This window comes from Protopterus annectens, chromosome 1.part2, assembly GCF_019279795.1.
Source record: "Protopterus annectens isolate FY-2018-M chromosome 1.part2, PAN1.0, whole genome shotgun sequence".
NCBI classification, from domain to species: Eukaryota; Metazoa; Chordata; order Ceratodontiformes; family Protopteridae; genus Protopterus; species Protopterus annectens.
This window is the reverse complement of record NC_056727.1, coordinates 573,494,312-573,507,191: the sequence shown is the minus strand read 5'-3', so window position 1 is coordinate 573,507,191 and position 12,880 is coordinate 573,494,312.

Here is a 12,880-nt window from a genome sequence, read left to right as displayed (position 1 = left end):
CCCCTTGTAACTACAGTATATCTAAATCGTTGGAGTAAGTATGAACATGCCAGCCAAAATCCGGACATTCTGGAATTCTAAGTTTGGTTATCTGATTAAAACCAGATACAATTGCAGTAATAAAAATATATATGAAACTAGCTTTGTTTTTAATCACTGATACAATCTGCATGGTTATAGTGATTTTAGGAGAGAGATGCTTATAAGACAGGGTGATAGAATATCAGCACTTATTTTACTGTACTGTGGACTATTGTGCTGAGTTTTGATGTTTTTCTTATGCCCAAAAGTTATTTCACACCAAATAATTTCTTAATTGTTATGATCTAACCCATATATCCCTGTAAGAGATCTTTAATATTTATTGAATGCCTGTGCAGCAGTAACAGTCCTCTGTTTTGTAGCTAATGGGGGTGGGGGTGGGGGGGTGGGGTGGAGTAAGTGTAACTTTGTAACATGCCTTGGCTTTGCTGTTAAATAGTGACCAGGTGAAGGCGGCATCAAAAACCACTAAAATCGAAGCACTACAGGTAGGTAAACCACCATAAAATGGCTTCCCCTTGCCCCAATGTCTGGCAGAGAAAATCTCAGTATCTTCTTGGAGTGTTAGGTGTAGTTGTTCTGTGACTTCTAGGGCAAGTTTCTTGTTCTTCCATGGAAATATTTGTGTTGGTGTGCTGCTTGGGCTGTGGACTTTATATCTCTAATCCTTCTAACAAGGTAGTTCCAGTACTGTAGCCACCAACAGCTGTACTGAAATGTAGTGCTACTTGTGACAATTTCCCATAAAGCTGTATTAATCTCTTCTCTTTTGCTTAGACTGTCATTCATATGACCCATCATCATATAGCCTCTATCCCTTACTCCGGGGGGGGGGGGGGTCACTCAGTGGTGCCCAAATTTTAGGTCTGTCATTACTCTGTTTTGTCCCTGTTTCACAGCTGTCATCACATAAGCAATACCCTACCAGTTCTCCCAAGAGGAAGAAAATGTCTCAGTGGTGTCTAGGTCTTTAGGCTTCTCAGTAAGAGGACGAGAATGTTAGTGGACAATAAAGTCTTACTATGCATTGGACATTGATGTTTTCTGGTATGCTGTACCATTTTCTATAACCATGGGCAAGCAGTAATATCAAGGAAGGAATCAGGTGCATGTGTATGTACGTACAATTCACACGCGTGGACATACATGTGCACATACTTATACACACACGCGAACTTACACCTGCGCGGGCACACACACACACACACACACACACACACACACACACACACACACACACACACACACAGGGAACAGAGTCTTTTGTCTATGAGTGTTTTTAAAGATAGAGGAGAAAGCTGACGCATCTGATTGAAAATCAGCTATTCGTTGAGTGGCCAGCGTTTTAGTTTAGAGATCATGGTACAATGAGAATAAAGTAATGTGCCCTTTCTACGTTGTGGTGGGATCTCAGAATTGGTATATATAATTAGTGGTGGGTCTGGGGGTGCAAGGGAGCTTGCTCCTGGCAAAAAAACATCTGTTTCATTTGTTTTTCAATCCTTTGTGGGTCGAAGTATTTTGTTTTTGATGTTTGGCTTTCGGCGAAATGTGGATCTACAATTCGTGTTGATCTAAAGTTAGGTTCCCATATACATACGGACATAATCCAAAAAAGAAAAAAGCACTGGAAACACTCAAATTCTTTTATTAAAAGTCGCAAGTTAAAACTTCTCTTGAAAGTTAAAACTTTCACCACATGGCTTAATTAAATCACCTGTAATGGGAATAGAACCTACAACCTTCTGATCTTCCAGCATCAAGGTGAGTGTGTTACTTGTTGAGCCACTGACTTACACACACATGCGCGCACACACCATCCTCATCCTCCTCTTCATCCTCACTCATCCTTCGCTCCCACGAATTCTATCATTCCTTTCTGGAAGACTGCAAGGCTGCCAGGTTTATCTTTAATTACAACTGGATGTCTGTCCTGTGGCGTGTTGACAAGCTAGCAGTGAGTTTCAGGAATTGATTTTAAAAGTTACATAGGAAATCCTGAAGCTGCTTCTCAGTTTTTAAAAGTAAGAAATGTAGCCATGCCTTGGCAAAGAGGGATAAAGACCTAACTATGGCCCAGATGACCTGGGTTAGATTAGCAGCTCAGGTATCCAAGGAGTTGCAGCAGAAGAATGGACATGCCCATCCTGGGGGGCATGCACCTGCACACATCTTGCATTAGATCACTGGTGAAGGCTGGGGACTCTAAAAGGATTGTGTTCTCAAATGAGAATAGATGGGGGAGCATTGACTGAGTCACCTCTGATGCGGGACTATACACTGCACATTTCCACTGCGCATCCACCCTTGTGGAAGTACAGGTGTAAACAAGGGTAAATATGGTGTTAGGGCATAAAGTGAAAAAAAAAACCCCTTGGCAGCAATATATCATTGCCACAGGATGCCTTAATGTTCACATCAAGCCCAAACAAGGGCTGGAGTAAATCCGGGGGTGTCAGGAGTGCCCAGTAGATCTGTTGAATGAGGAGAGGCAATGGTGGTATCCAGTGGTCAGCTGCAGGGAGAAAAAAATTCCTTAAAATATCCTTAAAAAGAAAATACAAAAACTGAGTTTATGTGGATCACTGCTCTATCCTGTTTAACAAAACATTTTTTTTTTTTTTGACAAGAGCAGCAGCTGCGCTGTGGCCAGTGGTTGCTATCACAGAAACATCACTTTAAGAACATAGATAGTTTAATGGAGCTGTTAGTGCACCCACTGTGACCTAAACTCCATGCAGGTGATCTCTGTCTGGCCTTTAATCTGTTGTTGGACTGGTTCATTTCATAGCACTGAATCAGGACCACAGCCTTGGGGGCTATCATCAGGTTGAATAACTTGTTATTAAAATTTACAAAAACAATTGAAAAAAGACTTCTTAGATTGTGGAACAGGTTACCCCTGCTGATTATTCAGTGCATTTTTAAGAAATCAGTAAATGATTTTATGGACCTTAAAGTGCATTGTTGTACTTTCCACAGTAAATGTAAACAAGAAACCCTTACAGATGGATTTAACTGCCTTACATTTACACTACCCATTTAGGTTTTTGACGCAACAAGTCTTTTATTTTTGCATGTAACTTTGTTGATAAGGATGCCCCCTTGAAAATTTTCTTGAAGCTGACAACTTGTCATGACTTCATAAAAGACTAAACCCGCAATCCCTCTTTACCTTAATTAAAGTGTAAGCTACTATATTTCCATGCTAAATGCAGCAACAAAAGAGTCTTAGATCCTAGTAAGAAAAGTTGTCAGCTGTCTCTCAGGTACCTAAAGAATAACTCCAAGACATGACTTCCAAAAGACTACTTAAAAAATTCACACTATAGATGATTTCTGGAGCACAAACAAATTTAATAACCAAAAGGTTGCGCTCTTTAGCTGTTTTTTGAACAGGACTTTATCAAAGCAGTGAGTACACCAAGTAAAACACTTACATAGATAATTACATATCACGACACCCAAGAATAAATCAGTCATAAACCATCTTGTACCTGTGACGTGGGGAATTACTGTGTATAAGTCTCTGATGTTCGCAGATACCAATATAAAATTCTCTGAATAGCAAACATCAGCCAAACATTACAAATATTGCCAAACATTTTTTAAGATGTGAGGATGTTGCAAAACATGTCTTCAAGTTTGTAATCAACAAACACTCTGTAATTACAACTGTAATTCTAATTGCTTAGTGCATATTGCTGTCTGTAGTGGATGTGATGCTTTCTATATAGGAAAAACTGAATAACAGCTTAGAGTATGGATTTTTGAACATGTCCACGACATTTCGAAGAAAGACAGAAAGAATGCATTGTACAAGCACACCATTACTTGTGCAAATTTCAAAAAATGGTTTTCTGCATTGGTTTGTAAAAATAGTAATTGATCCTAGAAATGGATGTTGGAAAATACATTAGAATGTTGTGAGATCAAATGACAACTTAAGCTTAATGCCCTCGAATTTCCTTGTTTTAAACTAACAGTTTTCTTTATATCCTGTAGTTAAGCATAAGTCTGTGCAGATCAAATAAAGTATTATATTAGTTTATTTTGGTTTGTTTTGATCTGTTTTATTTTATATTATTTTACTGTATTTTGGTAGGGTGGGTTTTTGTTATGTTGGAGTTTTGATGTTTGTAGTGATAGAATACAGTTAATAGTGCTAATTACTTGATTAATTTATTGTTGGGCGTCATGTGATGTATAATTATCTATTTAAGTGTTTTACTTGGTGTATTGAGCGTTTTGATAAAGATCTGCTCAACAGAGGCCAAAATCAATCAACCTTTTGATTATTAAACTTGTTTGTGTTCCAGAAGTTGTCGCTAGCATGAATTTTTTAAGCTGTCTCACAGGTAAAGCAACCTGCTTTGAAAATTAACATATATGGTTTTATTAAATAAACCATAATGTAAGTAAGTAGCTACTCTTCTAAAGAAGCATGTTGTTTTATTACCCACATTTCTTTGTGTATGTAAATCACTGTCAAAACCTATATTGACATCATTTTGTGGGTGTGGTCGCAAAGAAAAAAAACTGAGTAGACAGTGAAACTAAACCATTAAAAATCATGCTGTAATTTTTTTTAACCACATGCAGCCAGCTTTAAATGTATAAAAGAAATTAAATGTAACTGTAAAACAAAGATGCATGAGAACAACAACAGTACACTGTAAGAAATACAAGCGTGGAGGTTATGTCGGTAATGCTTTTAGAAGAAGCTTGATATTTAAACCTGCAAAACTCGGCGGTACGGCGGTAGCATTGTTACCTCACAGCAAGAGGTTTTCCCGTTCGATTCTCGGCTTGGCTTGGGAGTGCCTTCTCTGTGGAGTCTGCATGTCCTCCCTGCGGTTGGGTAACGTTTGAAAGACATGCGTGTGTAAATGGATGTGCCTTCATTGAAGGTTGGACGTTGAGCTGGTACCTTGGCGTTTCGTAAAAATCTACTGTCAATCATTAGCGGACCGGTGTTCCGCTGTGGTGACCCCTTACCAGGAAAAAGCCGAAAGACAAACAACAACATTGTATCTTCACACACCTTAATATGACTAGGAAGGTTAATGTGAAATGCAAATATCTTTCTCTTGATAAGTTTAGGTTTGTGACAGATGGACAGCATCAATTACATTGACTGAGGTGACTTTAAAGCTGATACATTCATTGTGTTATGATAGGCAACAGAAGACATGTATGTTCTTAAATGCAAATACTTAGCAGCTCCACTTGTTTCACTATGAATGCAAGCTGATAATGACTCACTCCTGTTTTCAAAAAATCACTTATTTTAATAGGAGCTGGAAATAATTCAGGAATATTACAGCTTTGATTGTAAGCCAGATTGCATTTAGTTCATCAAATGTAGGTGTCAAGAAGATTGATATACATTATTGTAGAATGTGCAGTAGTGCTATAAAGCAAACATTTGTAATTCATAAGGATCAGCTTCTGTAGGAGGATCTGAATGTGGCAATTTATAAGTTAAATGATACAAACGAACAGGGCAAAATGTGACAAGTAATGAGTAGAATTAATACACATAAGAAACATATGAATCTTCTGAAAAAGTAACTAGAACAACTTTGTATGTGCTTTTGCAGCCCCCCCCCCATTACTCTAAAGTAAATGTACTAACTGAAGTTGCACTACCTAGGAGTTAAGGAGTGGTATTGCTGGAAACCCAAGTATTCCCCATTATCTCTAAAGACGTGCGTCAGCATTAGTGTATCTAGTTTATAGTGCATGTGAGGCACAGTTCCCATGTAAAAATATTTTAGTACGTTTAGCTGGATTATCTGTGCATTTTATGTTTGAAGCACCTCTTTGGAGCATTTTACATTTGCGCTGAGCGTGTGATGTTTCAAGACTTCACATACAGTATTAAGCAGTTATTTGAATGTTCTGTGTTGCATAATTACTTTTCCTAGATTTGAATAGCTCAGCTTTGTTTACATGGCATGTACCCATTTTCTTCATTAAAGGTTAGAACCTGTTAGGATGGCAATGACTTATCTCTTGTTATTTTCATTCTGGAGGATGGAGTCAGCCTTTGCCATATACACCTGAGTGGTGCTGCCTGTAGTTCACTTTCACATGCTTCACCTTAACGTGCAAACCTTTTCTGTACTGTACCCTTACTTTGTACATAAACAGGTGCTTAGTTCTGAACTTACTGCTGTTACAGTCGCATTTCATTAAGCCAGAAAAGACATTTCCTAGTTCCTGTTACTTCCACCCAAAGGTTTTCGGAACTTCACTCACACGGGCATTGGCCTTCAATGTGATCACTCAGAAGGAAAGCGTCAGTGCATTTATTTTGTTTGCACTGGTTTCTTCTTGCTCGCTGAATGAGAGTGACGTCAGCGGAGTGTTATGCTTAATGTAGCCTACTTCCTGATTTAAAAAAAATGTAATGTGAATGAAGTCCGTTTTGAAATGTTTTAAGCATGATTACCTTAAATCCAACACAACATACAAAGTACAATAACAGTCTTTGGTGGATAGCAGTTGGAGGAAGGGATTTCTGGTAAAGCTGGATGAAAACATGTTACTCAGAAAGATCAGAAAAGCTGTAAGCATATATATTCCAAAGAAAACACTGCAGTCTGAGAAAAAGAGAGAAGAAGTTTCAAGAACCAGTGTGAATGAGTCCGTGCTTGCTAAGATAAAGAGATGGCATAATGTTTAAGGTGCTTGCTTCCCAGACAGTATGTACAGGGTTTGATTCTTGCCATGGGGAATTGTTTAGGCTTAAAATACTTATGAACATAAACCAGAATGAAGCACAGACATAAAAAAAAAAAAAAAGAAATAAGATAGGCAAGATTTCAGATGAAGAACTGACCCAGACCCTGGCCACTAACATAAAAAATGACAGAAAGTTCCTTGTTTAATGTAAATGCAACAAGAATGGCTCTCAAGGAGTTATATCAGTCAGTAAAATGGTAGTCTACTCTATGCTGTCTCTCTACTTCCCAGTCACCACTGGTGTGCCACAAGGCTCTACCCTTGGTCCCCCCTTCTATAACATTTTCACCAACACTCTGTACTTCCAAGCAACAGGCATCTCCCTAAAACAATACACAGATGATTCCACTCATTTGCATATCTGACAATGTGCACATGGTCCACCTATAAAAAAATGAAAAATAAAAGGCAGCTGTTGCAAGACAAAAGTGACGCTTGGTAGATGGTAAATCCTTTATAAGCAGAAAACTCCAAATCCAGAAAAATACAGACAATATTCATCCAAGATAAAACAGTGCAAGCAAACACCGCAGTATTAAGCGCTTTCGTCTGGTAGATGACTTCCTCAGAATACAAAATACTGAAATTAGCACCTGTTTAAATACATTGCTTACCCAATCACAAATAAACTGACATCATTTCCCCCATTAACAAGGCTGCAAATACTTAATGCAAGCCAAATATAAAACAATAATACATATAAAAAGTTTAAAACATCCCTAAACAATATATATATAACTAAATAAAAAACATAGATTTTAATTTCAACAGAGAAATTAAAGAAATTCTATCATTTAACCCAGGAGCATGATAAGCATCAAGCCTGATTTGCCATTTGAGTTCTACAATTTCCAAATACTCATTCAAGGGTCCCCCACGAGGTCCCAGATCTACCTGTTCCAAAATAAAGAACAGATAGGAATGGGTAGGTTTACTAACCAAATGTTTATATAGTGCATTATTTTCATTTTTGTTTCTGATATCATATAAATGTTGATAAATCCTTAACCTTAGGGCATTCTTAGTTTTACCTACATAGAAACTTGCACAGAATCTACACAAGGCCAAATACACAACCCCTTTAGTGTAACAGTACATCCTTTTTGAACTGGAAATATATCCAAAGTTTTTGAGCTTGATTTTTTCTCTGTCCATAACATAAGGGCATTGGGCACACCTCCCACACTTAAAGGTACCCCCATTGTGGATGTCAAATTTTTGCCTTTCAAACAGTCCTTTAAGGGAAGTGTCTCTTTTGTAAACCACTTGCAGTACAATACCAAATTTCCGTGATAATTCAGGGTCAACATCAAATATTTTTCAATATTTGGAAATAATGTTTTTAATGTCATAAAAATTGGATGTGTAAATAAGAGTAAGCACTCGTCCAAAATTTAAAGTTATAATAAAAAAAAATAATAAAAATTTACAAAAAAAAAAAATATTCTGGAAGCTTTAGCAGTCACTGAAACATGGCTTCATAACTCACAACTAATGCTTAACGCAAAAAAGACCAAGCTACTATTTTTTTCCCTAAATCCCTCTCTCGTGAAAAAACTAAATTTAAAGTCCTCTTTCTTGATAATACAACCATTGAAGGCACTTCTAATAAACTAATAGGGGTGATAGTGGATGATAATCTTGTATTCCACCTGCATATACCAAAATTGCATAAGAACAACTCATCAAAAACTAGGGTTGCTTGACAGAGCCAAAAACTTTCTCACCAATCCAACTAAAAACTACACTTGCCACTACTTATCTCCTCCTGAGTCTTCTTTATGGTGCTCCCATCTTTACCAACTTTTAGGCTTCACAAAAATTGAAACTTGAACAATGTTATAACAAAGTTGCTAAATTTGCAGCTCATACCCCTTGCGGAACCCACCGCTGTATAGCACTGAAAAACCCAATTTGGTTAGAACTACACAATCAACTAACATATACAAAGCTTTTTACCACATATAACATTTTCCAGCATCCATCTGCCTGCCCAGCACTAAAAAACATTCAACACATCTATTTTTCCAGTCTGTCATTGCGATCCACTGACCAAAAACTCCTGTCTGTCTCTAAACTGAGCAAATCTGATGGGTGTTGTCTATACTTATACAAGGTTGCTAAGGCTCGGAACTCCTTACCTGTATCCATCAGGTCTATACCCACCCTTCCATCTTTCAAAACAACTTTGAAAGACTTCCTAGCTAAAATCTGTCTTGGTTCTTGCTCAAAATCAGAATAACCTATATCCCTAAATTTTATTTATTTAATTATTTGGCATTTGTTTACCGGGAATATCTGACTGGACAGCTGGTGTCCATTTTCAGCGGAGGTCCTGGGAGATAAGCTCCAATAAGTACAATAGTTGCAGCATTTAGAGATAATAGTAACAGGTTACAGAGATTATGAATGTAGAATCAATTAGCATCATACTAGAAAGATATAACAATTCTGAAAGGAGATATTAGAATTCAGGAGATACATAAGTAGATTACATTGAGGTTAGTGTAAGGCAACAATAGAAGAAAATAAGTATAATTATAACATATTTACATATTTGCAATAAGCATTTAGTAGCATTCACAAGAAGTTTGAGCGATAGAGCAATGGTGAGCATGTTGTTAAGAAAAGGAGGCATAAGGAAGCAGTACTACTGCTGTTTAGTGAGGGGTTAAGGTGGACTATTGCAGTTACATAGTCAGTTGGTGAGAAGGTGTGTTTTCAGTAATCTTTTGAAAGTGGGTGTTTTAATTTGTATCTAATGTCAGGAGGAAGACTATTCCAGGTGTTCGCAATTTCGTTAGTGAAGAGGGATTCCCCAGAGCTATTTCTGCATGGGATTTTTTTTCTATAGGGCTTTATTGGTGGAGCGTAAATGTCTATTTGAAGTATAGAAGTTTAGTAGTCCAGATAAGGCAGGATTTTTTTCTGGATAGTGTAGAATTTGGTGTGCTAGGCTGGTTTGATGGAAGCGTAATAGGTTAGGTAGCTCAAACCAATGTAAAGTAAATAGGGATTGACAGTGGTGGGAACGAGATTTGGCGTTGGTAGCAAATCTGGCAATTTTGTGGTAACATGTAGATAGTTTGTTGAGGTTGGTCTTATTTAGATTTGTTAGTACTGGACATGCATAAAGTAAGGTAGCTAAGAGGTAAGTTCTAGCTGTAACAGTTCTAGATTTGAAAGTAAGGTACTTTTTGCAGCGGTATAAGATCCCTAGCTTTTTGTGCACTTTGGAGATAGTTAGGGATATGTATTTGTTGAATCGTAGTTGTTGGTCAATTATAAACCCTAGTAATTTGGCCTCTGTGACTGGATAGATGAGGGTTATGTTTGCTGAGAATATAGTAAAGGTGGATAGGTCAGTAGTCTTTATTGGGTGGAATAGTATAAGTTGGGTTTTGCTTGGGTTTAGTATCAGTTGTGAATTATATAATCAGTTTTCTATCTCTGTGAAAGATTCCTGGGCTTTTTGATGGAGATGTTGGAGATTAGATGCAGAGCAGATTAGTGTTGTGTCATCAGCGTATTGAACTAGTTCACCTTTTGTGGTTACTAAGTGAAGTTGGTTTGTAAAAAATGTTGAAGAGAAGGGGGCCAAGAATGGAACCCTGGGGAATGCCTAGTGATACTGAGGGAGGTGGGGATAGGGAATCATGTCATTTAAGTGACTGAAGGCGGTTATTTAGATAACTTTTGAACCAATGCAGGGTGGAGTGTCCATGTTAAGGTTAGAGAGGTGGGATAAGAGTTTATTGTGGGATACTGTATCAAATGCTTTGGATAGGTCTAGGAAGTTGGCAGAGACTAGTCTGCCTTGATTTCTGTGTATATTTATGGTGTTGAAGTTTATTAGGGCATTGATGGTGCTGTGTGATGGTCGAAAACCAAGTTGAGTATTGGATAATAGGTTATTGGTAAGAAGGTGGGTAAGGAGTTGGTAGTGGACACATCTTTCAAGAATCTTTGATAGGGGTGACAGCATTGCAATAGGTCTGTTGTCAGAGAGCTTAGTAGAGGGGCCTCTTTCATGGACAGAGATGATATAGGATATCTTCCTCAAAGATGGAAAAGTGTGTTCAGTGATGGATCTATTTATCAATAAACAAATGGGGTATGCTATGGCCTGAGATGCAATTTGAAGGCAGTCAGCTGGGAAGTTGTCTGCAGCCAGGGCAGTGGTTTGAGTTTGGATAAGAGCTTCTGGATGGTTGATGTTGGGACTGGTTTGAATGAGAATGGGGTATTTATTGTTTGATCCTTAGGGGATTGTGGTAGGCTGATGGGATTAGTACTACTAATAAGTTTAAGTATAGAGGAGGTAAAAATAGTTGTTGAAATTGGAAGCTATATCAGAGTCTGATCCTTCTAAATTGGGTGGTGGGGGTAGAAATTTGGCCAGGTTGGAGTATATTGTTCACAGCTGCCCAAAACATTTGAGGGTTGGAACTGTTTCATTTGTAGAGAAAGGCAGTGGTTTTGTTTATCAATTCTAATTTTTTTTGCCTTGTTGCGAAGTTCATGGAAGGTTTGCCTAGTTGTGGGGGTTTTGAGGTGGCACCAGGTATTCCAGGTTTTAACTCTTTCTTTTAGTAGAAGTCTTGTGGATTTTTGTAGCCAGGGGGTGGGTTACTATGAATCCTAACTGCTCAAAGTGGGGCTAGGTGGTTTAGGATGTTTAGAAATGTGGAGTTGAAGTATTCAACTGCCTGGTTTAGTGGAATAATTTTAATGGGGGTCCAGCTGCATGCATATAATCCATCCATAAATTGGTTAATGGGGAAGTTTTTTTGGGTGCATGTGTGAAGTAGAGAAGGAGAGTTATTAGTTTTGAGTTTCTGTCGAAGAAAGAAAGTTAGGTTGTGGTCACTTAGAGAGTTGGCTATTGTACCACACTGGTGAGCAGTATTGGGATTATTTGTGAGGATCTAGTCTAATATGGATTCCTTTTGTGAAGTACCTTTTCATTCCTTATACCTCCTTACTCCCTTCTTCACTTACTTCCTTACTGCTGTCTAATTCTCTTCTCTGACTTTCTACAAACTATCAATATTTTCTCTAAATATTAAGTGATTGTCATATACCTTGTATCGATTCTTAACCAATGTTTTTTATTATGTCTAATTTGCTATAATTATTTAAACTGCATATATTTTTGTTTTATTTTTGAAGATTGTAACATTATTGTTCTTAAAATGTTTTGTAGTAATTTGGAGCTTTTCTCCCCAGGCCTTTGCTGAAAATGGGCTTCTACCCAGTCGGATTTTCCTAGTAATTAAATGTTAATAAATAAAATAAAGTATGTGGCCCAGTGATAGCTCGAATAAGTACTAAGCAGTTATGAAAATATTGCTAAGGACTTGCTTAAGCAAAGTGATACCTTCACCAGTTCTGTGGTAATGATAGCTAGACACTGACTACAGCCCCATTAATGCAGATTTGACTAGTGAGTCTGTGTACTGTGGAGTTGGCCAGGAGGATGGGAATGAGAGAACAATGCAGGCTTCTCCATCCTGCAGGAATGTTGGCTTTAACTGCAGCTTGTCTGCCACCTGCTGGAGACTAGTGGTATAACAGCAGTAAGGATGGCCAAAACAGGAGCATTAGCTTTGCCAACCAGTGAACAAACCTACAGGTGAATTTTGTGAGTGTGTGCATGCCTGTTTGTGCAGGCATGCAGTCTTCTCTGGACAGACATTACAGACCCTTTGGTGGTGTATCTGTTAGTTTCTAACTTAGGTGAATACTGACATCTAATCTCCATTGAATATAGCCAGAATCGTGAATTATTGCCAAGCTCTGTCTGGGTCCACTGATTTCATGGTAAGTGGGTAATGAATGGATCTATAGGAGAATGAGGCTAGTTGGTCGCAGGGAATATAGGCTAGAAAAGCTGATAATATAAAAATAAAGGTAAAAGATAATCTGCAGGAGTCTGATATGGTATCTGCCAACAAAACATGTATTGTCATACCCATACTAGAGAAGTCAAAAAAGAATAGTGCTTCACAGATGAATTGAAGAGATGGACAATTAGTACACTATCTCATGTTTTAAGTGATCACTTCTTGTATCCTTTTATGATTTC